We start from the raw sequence: 9,225 nt of genomic DNA, 5'->3' as shown, positions 1-9,225 counted from the left end.
TAGGCCAGCACAGCATGGCAGCAAGGGGGATCCCCTCTGCTGTCTTCTCCCCGTGAGGCAAAAGGACAACAGCATCCTTCACCACTGAGGACCCCAACAGCTCTTGCCGCCACCACAGAAACTCACAGCTTTTGCTACCGAGGCCCCCCCATAGTCCTTGTCAGTGCCGACCCTAGCATTGATGCTGATAGACCTGCCCAAAGTACACACCACTGCCCCAACCCTTCCCCAGAGCCAGAGGCACTGCAGCATCCCCCTGGAGCAGGGGATGCCACTAGACCCCACATACACACAAGGCTAGAGCCACCCCCACCACCTTCCCAGCCTTGATGCTACTGTGGGGAAACCTGTGCTCTGGTAGCACCACTGTGAATGCGCCTATAGCCCTCTCTTGATATTGGTACTGAGTGGGTACCTGTACTTCAACCCTGCCGCCACCCCCATCCCATCCTCAAACTGGCATCTCCACGTGCACCTAGCATCCCCATGTACTCAGTGCTGGACCCTGTGCCACCATGCACCCCACACAGGTGGCACCCTTGTGCCCACCTTAGGTGAATGGCTTTCCCCACTGAAGTTTGTCTATAAAGGCAGTAAAAGATGACTGCACCTTCAAATGTGCAGACACAAATTCAAGACTACAAGGAACATGAAAAATCAAGGAAACGTGACGTCACCAAAGGAAGTCAAATTTCCAGTAACCAACCAAGTAATAAAGATCTACGAATTACCTGACAGAGAATTCAAATTAATTGTTTTAAAGAAGGTCAGCAAGCTACAAGAGAACAAAGATACAAACAACATCAAGAAAGCAACACATGAACAAAACAAGCATTGCAACAATGAGATAAAAATTATAAAAAAGAAACAAATTCTGGAGCTGAAGAATGCAATAGATAAAGTTAAAAAATCAGTAGAGAACTTGAATATTAGACTTGATCAATCAGAAAAAAAAGAATCACTGAATTTGAAGACAAGTCAAAGTCACTGGGGGACAATAGTAGCCTACAAGGGTCGTCACAGACAATGCAGTGGCCAGGTGTGCCATGCAGCATCGGGGCCTTCCATGCGGTAGGGCAGCCTGGCCTTGGGCCTCCCTCTGGTTCCTAGGAAATTGGCCATTGGTCAGAGCAGAAGCAGCAGCAGAAGCTCCAGCACATCTCTTCCCCTTCAGCCTGAGCTGGGGGAAACCAGGCTTCCCAGGTGCCTGGGTGGGGGAATCAGCTGCCCAGGAATGAGAATTCTTTCCACCAGGATATGGAGACTGTTCAAGCACCAAAAGCATGAAGTTACTGTTGGGCTGGATAATGCAGGGAAAACTACCATCCTTTATCGGTTTTCTATGAATGAAGTTGTACATACGTTCCCTACAACAGAAAGTAATATAGAAGAGAGTGATTAATAGTACACGTTTCCTAATGCGGGATGTAGGTGGACAAGAATCTCTTCATTCTTCCTGGAACATTTACTCTACTAACAGAGTTTGTAACAGTTGCTGTGGACAGTACAGACAGAGAAAGAATTTCTGTAACTGGAGAAGAGTTCTATAAAATGTTAGCACGTGAGAACTTAAGGGAAGCTGGATTGTTGATTTTTGCTGATAAATGAGATGCTAAAGAATGCTTGACTATAGCAGAAATCTCCCAGTTTTTAGAACTGACTTCCATTAAAGATCCCCAGTGACATATCCAGGCAGGCATGCTGTGTTCTTACTAGTGAGGGACTATGCCAAGGACTTGAATGGATGATTTCACGACGTGAGATTAAATGATCTCTACTGACCTCTTCTAACAGGCTTTGTATAAATGAAGTGCTGGACTTTACCTGAAAGCAGCAAAAATTAATGGTTTAGATATATTTATAATAAACTGATTTAAACTTTTTCTATAAGAGGAAAAATTAAGACCACTTATTTGAAAACAAACACAAAGTCTCACCTTCCAATCTGCTTTCTCATCAGTTCCTTCCAAAGCAAGGTCTTAAAGCTATGATTGACACTATTCTCATAACGAATCCTCTCAGGACGTTGTCTAGCCTGTTCTCAGTATAAAAGAGGAGGAAGGCATTTTTAACATTAAGAGCTTTATTATCAGCATAACCCTCCCTAGCTGAATGTCCTTCTCTTCTTTTTCCATGAAGTCAAAAAGACATATCACAAATATTCAGTTTATAATATTTTAAAATGTCATGTTACTTATGGAAAGTATTTTGGGTAAAGTTGTCTATGTACTGTGTATATACCTCAAGTTCAAGTTAATGGCTTTGATTTATGTTCTAAAGAAAGAAAAGTGAACAACAAAAATTAATAATATCCTTAGTTAGGGGCCGGCTCCGTGGCCAAGTGGTTAAGTTTGCATGCTCCGCTGCGGCAGACCAGGGTTCGGATCCTGGGCGCAGACATGGCACTGCTCGTTAGGCCTCGTTGAGGTGGCATCCCACATCCCACAACTGGAAGGACCTGCAACTAAGATATACAACTACGTACGTGGGCAGGGTTGGGGAGATAAGCAGAAAAAAAAAAAAAAGGTTGGCAACAGTTGTTAGCTCAGGTGCCAATCTTTAGAAAAAAATAAAAAATAAATAAAAATAAATAATATCCTTAGTTATAACCATAATGAGATGAGTACGGGCATTGGTTTTAAGTGCCATTTTGTACATTTCCCCTATGTTCTCTATATTATACTAACCACCCCCTGATATCATTGAGCTGCTCTTTAAAAGAAAAGAAAAAGGAAAAAGCTGGAGATTGTGTACCTGTTTTTTTGTGATTAAGTCACATACATGGAAATAATGTAATCGAAATGAGTGGAATATCTATCAAATTCTTGCTTAGTATTACTAGTGGGCAGAATTGCACATTGGAAAATTATCAGATTATTCCCTTTATTGGAATTTATGCCATCTACATTGTGGAATACATTGTTAATCCATTAATCAATCGATCATTAATTGTGATTAAAATTCTCAAGTGATTTTTTTCAGCATTAATTGAAAACTGTTGTGTGAAACATGTATACCCAGAGAAGTATCATCCTATAAATATTATCAAATAATTTAGCTAGAGGGTTCTTAGGTATTAAATTACATGTCAAGCATTTCATGTGAACTTGAGATTAAAATTAAAGCATGTTTTCCAAGTAACAAATATTTAATTTAAAAATTTCTTATTTCCCATCTTAGGAGTTGGAATAGTTTGAGACTATTTTTATATAAGTTTTCTTTTATCTTATACCACGTGAATGCATTGTTTGACAATTATAAAATACAATTTTTTAGTACAATTTTTTTAGTGCTTATAAGAATTTAGCTTAAAAATTAATCAACATGATATATTAATTATTTTTACTATGTAACTTGGCCCAAAATATCTTTTATATTTTCTTAGGGTACTTTTTTTCAATATTTTAAAGTTGAAGGTATTTCCGTCATAACTGTAGAGATATTTACCTTAAATGTGTTAAAACATATTCTTGGGTACTTTGTGTATCTTTCATGCCCTGAAAGTCTGAAAGCTAATCCAGACTGGCATGTTTTATAACATTCAAGGAAAAACAATAGCTACTTTTCATACCAGCCTGTTATATTTCATGAATATTTTGATGAGGAATAATAGTACATACTATACGTATTGACAAAGCTTTGAAAGTTCCTTTCTATGAAATATAAAATACTCAATATCTAAATCATAGTCAAACATGGGAGATCAGTGTTTAACATTGGATGTTTCGTGTTTTATATTTATAATTTTCGAAATGCAAGTATAATATTTTAATTTGTCAAAATGCTTTTACAAAAGTAAATCCTAAATTACTAAGCTTTGAAGACAAGTCATTTGAAATTATATAGTCAGATAAAAAGGGAAAAGAATGAAAAAGAGTGAAAAAATCCTATAGGATTTATGGAACACTATCAAAATATATATATATGCATTATAGGAACCCCCATGGAAGAGCGAGAGAAAGACAGAAAGCTTATTTAAAGAAAGAATGGCTGAAAACTTTCCAAATCTTGGGAGGGAAATGGACATCCAGATTAATGAAGTTCTAAGGATTACGAAGAGGATCAATCCAAAGACTGCATTCAGACATACTATAATAAAACTGTAAAAATTCAAGGACTAAGAGAGAACGAGACAACTCTACTCAGCAAAAGAAACAATCAACAAAGTAAAAAGGCAATCTGTGGAATGGGAGAAAATGTTTGCACACCATATATCAGTAAAAGGACTAATATCCAAAATATATAAGGACCCCATACAACTCAGTAACAAAAGACCAAATAACTCAATTTTAAAAAAGAACTAAGGACCCAAATAGACATTTCTCCAAAGAAGACTTGCAAATGGCCAATAGGTATATGAGAAAGTGCTCAACATCACTAATCATCAGGGAAATGCAAATCAAACCCATAATGTGATATCACCTCATACTTATTAGGATAGCTTTTATCAAAAAGTGAAAAGACAACAAGTGTTGGCAAGGATATGGAGAAAAAGGTACCTTTGTACCTTGTTGGTGGGGAGGTAAATTGGTGCAGCTACTATGGAAAACAGAATGGAGATTCTTCAAAAAATTAAAAATAGAACTACATTATGACCCAGCAATCCTACTTCCAGGTATATATCCAAAGGAAATGAAATCAGTATATCAAAGAGATACCTACACTCCCATGTTCATTGCAGCATTATACACAATAGCCAAGGTAACCAAACAACTTAAAGTGTCCATTGGTGGATGAATGGATAAGGCAAATTTTAGCTATATATATACATATATATATCTCACATGTATCTTTTGAGTGTGTGTGTGTATCACACACCCACACACAAAGTGTATGATCTCACTTAAATGTAGAATCTAAAATAGTCAAACGCATACAGGGAGTTGAATGTCAGTTGCTTAGGGTTGGGTGAAGGGGGAGAAATGGGGAGATATTGGTCAAAGGGTACAAAGTTTCAGGTATACATGATAAATAAGTTCTGGAGATCTAGTGTACAGCAATGTGACCATAGTGAACAATACTGTATTTTACACTCAAGATTTGCTGAAAGAGTAGATCTTGTGTTCTAGCCACAAAATAAGAAAAGAAAACTCAAAGCAAAGGGTAACTATGTGAAGTGATAGATGTGTTAATTAGCTTGATTGCGTGATTATTTCACAATGTATATGTATACTGAAACATCGACTTGTGCACTTTAAATGTATGTAATTTTTATTAATTACACCTCAATAAAGCCAGAAAAAAGATTAGATGAGCGAGAGGCAGTGGTGTATGGTGGTTAGGTGCACCAGCAACTTTATGACTGGTGTCAGGCAGCACTTTGTTCAAATACTAGCTCTTTTACTAACTATGTCTGTAAATTTGTGCGAGTTAATAAATCTCCCTGAGCTTCACTTTCCTCTGCTCATGTAATGGTGGTAGTAATAATAATACCTATTGTGTAAGGATTTTTTAAATATTTATGAGAATTGATGTATTTAAAATATTTAGCACAGTGTCTGGTCCACATTAAGTATTTATTCCTTTTATTATAGAGCCTTAATTGAATGACAAATGAAATGAACTGCTTGAGTTTTAATCATAGCCTGGCATGAGTCTACATGATTGATCCAAGTTTGTAAATTCAGTGTTTTCTGAACATTACCCCAGCTATGTCGCTTACTATATTAAATAACTCTCACAAATATATTTCATATCTATATTCTGACTCTTGCCCCAGGTCGACATTGTCTAGTCCATCCTTTAAGGTCATTTCACGTTCTCAAAGAGTAGAAATTCAACAAGTATAAATGGATTTTTTAAATTTTGCCGATCTGTTTTATTAGGGCTTTATTGACATATAAATGTGTTAGTAAATGGTTAATACCTGGCTGTCTGGAAAAATGCATGCAGGCATATATGTGCATAACTTACTATATATTTGATTAATAAAAAGTATATATAGTAACAATTTACAAATAATAATAAAATATACTCTTTATCATAAATTCCCGGTAATTAATTGATTCTCACTGAATGCTATCATTGCTTTTGGTAAACTTGTGTATTCATAACCAACCTGTGGTTGTAATTGACAAATGAGTGTAGTTCCGACATCAACACTGACTGATATTTTTGTTTATATTAACATAGCTTGTTCGTCAGTGATTTGAGTGACTTTTGCTGAATTGCATAATAGTTTTTGAATACTGGAATGATATTTCCTCAATTTTTGGAACAGGTCACAATGTAATGTTCACAGGCAGAATTTTTAAGTTTAATCAACATTAATATTTTCTCTATCATGTTTTTTCTAGACAATCAACAACAACAAAAATGAATAAATGAAGCCCTTATTTGTAGTATTTGACAATTTTTATGATGTAAATACTCCCTCCATGGCCAATTTCAAGTAACAAACATGATGTCATGGAACATAGAGTTCAGAAGAGATGTGCAGTAGTAAATCATTATATATAATATTCCCACCATACAGATACAATCAACAGAAATAACCTCAAGAGTATAGGTAATAGTACAATATAATTAAATTATTAAGAAATGATGATTTTTTATTTTTTTGGCTTTAATATAATATATTTAATTCTAATTTTATATAGCAATTTTTTTAAATGGCTATGTTTAACAATGGCTTGCAAAATTTCTGAAAATTTAATGATTGACTCTCATAAGCCAGCTAAAGCACAACATTGTTATAAATGTTGTAATATTTTTCCTCAACTAAAAAAGAAAAAAGCCTTCCATAACTCCTCTTCTCCCTCTGGCCACTTCCATCTACATCTGCTTTCTGTTTTTATCCGGCAAAAATCTTTTAAAAGTTTATTTTATTTCCTATCTCTATTTCTTTATCTCCCATCAACCCATTGCGATTTAGCTTTCTGCCCAATTCCTCCATAAAAACAGATCTGGCTGAGGTCTGCAGTGTCTCTAAATTAAATAGACTTTACTATTCCCGTTTGACCTCTTAGCAGCAATGTTTACCGTTAACAAGCTGCTCAGTCCTTCTTGAAACACTCTTTTCCCTTAGGTTCTACAATACAATACTTATTTCTCTTGTGTGCCTCTCTACCCATTCCTTCTCTTCTCCTTGTCAAGTGCATCTTCCTCCACCCAGCTGTTACATGTTGTAGTTAATCAAGATTCTTCCTAGATCCCACTGGCTTCTAATTCTGTAATGCTTCCCATGACTTCAGTTACCACATATACTCAGATGACTAAAAAATATATGTCCCCCAAATATTTAAAGTGTAAAATTTGTTTTGTTTTGTATAGGTGTACCATCACCACAATCAAGACAATGAGCATATCCTTTACGCTCAAAAGTTTGCTGGTGCCCATTTATAATTTCCCCCTTCCTAGCCAACCCAACCATCATTCCCCAGGCAACCGCTGATCTGCTTCCTGTCACTATAGATTAGTTTGCGTTTTATCACGTTTTATATTTAAATGGGATTCTACAGTATGTACTCTTTATTCTCTGGCTGTTTTCACTCAGCACAATTATTTTAAAAATCATCTGTGTCGTTGCCTATATCAACAATTTATTGTTATTGCTGAGTAGCAATCCATTACATGGATATACTAAAACTTGTTCACTCATTCACTCACAGCAATAAGACATTTGAGTTGTTTCCAGTTTTGAGATTATTAAAAATGAAGCTGCTATGAACATTCATCTACAAATCCTTGTGTGAACATATGCTTTCATTTCTGTTGGATAAATACGTAGGAGTGGAATGACTGATTTGTAAGGGAGGTGTATTTTTAATATTATAAGAAATGGCTGTTTTCAAAGTGGTTGTATAATTTTGCATTCATACCAGCAGTGTATCTGATTTCTGCACACTTAGCAATATTTAGTTTTTCAGTCTTTTTAATTTTAGCCTTCCTAGTGGTATCTTATTAAGGTTTTAACTGACATTTTCTTAATGCCTGATGATATTGAGCATAATTTAATGTGCTTATTTGCTGTCTGAATTTCTTCTTTTGTTAACTTCTCAAATATTTTGCCCATTTTTAATTCAGTGGTTTGTATTCTAATGATTAAGTTATAAAAAGTTTTTTTTATATATTCTAGATAGAAGTTCTTTGTCTGATATTTGCTTTACAAACATTTCCTCCCAGTCTATGGCTTACCTTTTCATATTTGTATCATTGCCTTTTTAAGAATGAAATCTTTAACTTGATCATCTGTAATTTATTATTTTATTAATTTGCCCTTTTTTGTTGTATTTAAATAATCTTTGTCAAATCCAAGGTTGCTAAGATTATCTCCTTATTTTCTTCTAAAAGTTTTATAATTTTCATTACTATATTTGAGTCTGTGATACATTTTCTGTTAATTTTCATATATGGTGTGAGGCATTTCTCTTTTTTCTTTTTTGCGTATATCTAATTTTTCCAGTACCGTTTTCTCAAAAGATCATCCTTTCCCCATTAATTACCTTGGCAAATTTGTTCAAAAATCAATTGACCATATATGAATGTATCTACTTATGGAATATCTTCTATTCCATTGATCTATTTTTCCATAAGCACTACACTGTCCTGATTATTGTATCTTTATTTTTTTCCAGCTTTATTGAAATTGTAAGTTTAGGGTGTACAATGTGTTGGTTTGATACACTTGTATATTGCAAAATGGTTACCACCACAGTGTTAGTTCTAACACCTCCACCACATCACATAATTACCATTTCTTTTTTGTGGTGAGAATATGTAAGATCTAAAATAAGTCATGAAATAAGGCAGTGAGTTCTCCAACTTTATTTTTTTTCAAGTTGTGTATATATTAATATTTGAGTAAAGGGGTATACGAAAGCAATTACCAAGATAATTCTGATGATACTCAGTATTCTGTTGCTGGTGATATCCATTGCTTATTGTCTTCAATGGATTTACTTTTCTACTTTATTTTCCTAACCTAGAAATGGAGGTGAAAGTTATATAAGCCAAAAAATCGTACATGGAAGACTCCTGTTTGGGGTAGTCAATTCTAATTGTACTAGGCCCTCATTAATGAAGCTGAGCCAGGGCATTTATCTGCCAAGAATATTATAACATAAATTCATGGCTTGAAAGGGCTACCTAAAGGAAATTCCCGAGATTCCATGCCACTATATGATTATATTTTATTAATTTCAACAGCAAATTTCACTCAACTTTTTCATACTTTCTGATTAATGAGATAAAAGTGACTATTAATGAATATTTATGTTGCACCAT

The 9,225-nt window shown here is 34.9% G+C and overlaps 1 pseudogene; it reads left to right on the top strand.

Annotated features, from left to right (window-relative positions):
* The first annotated feature begins 1,234 nt into the window (after positions 1 to 1,234).
* Positions 1,235 to 1,771, top strand: LOC124245360 (ADP-ribosylation factor-like protein 5A; annotated as a pseudogene).
* The last annotated feature ends 7,454 nt before the right edge of the window (positions 1,772 to 9,225 follow it).

Source organism: Equus quagga, chromosome 10, assembly GCF_021613505.1.
Source record: "Equus quagga isolate Etosha38 chromosome 10, UCLA_HA_Equagga_1.0, whole genome shotgun sequence".
Lineage (NCBI taxonomy): Eukaryota > Metazoa > Chordata > Mammalia > Perissodactyla > Equidae > Equus > Equus quagga.
Note: the sequence above shows the minus strand (reverse complement) of the source record. Positions and strands in the feature narration are given on the sequence as shown.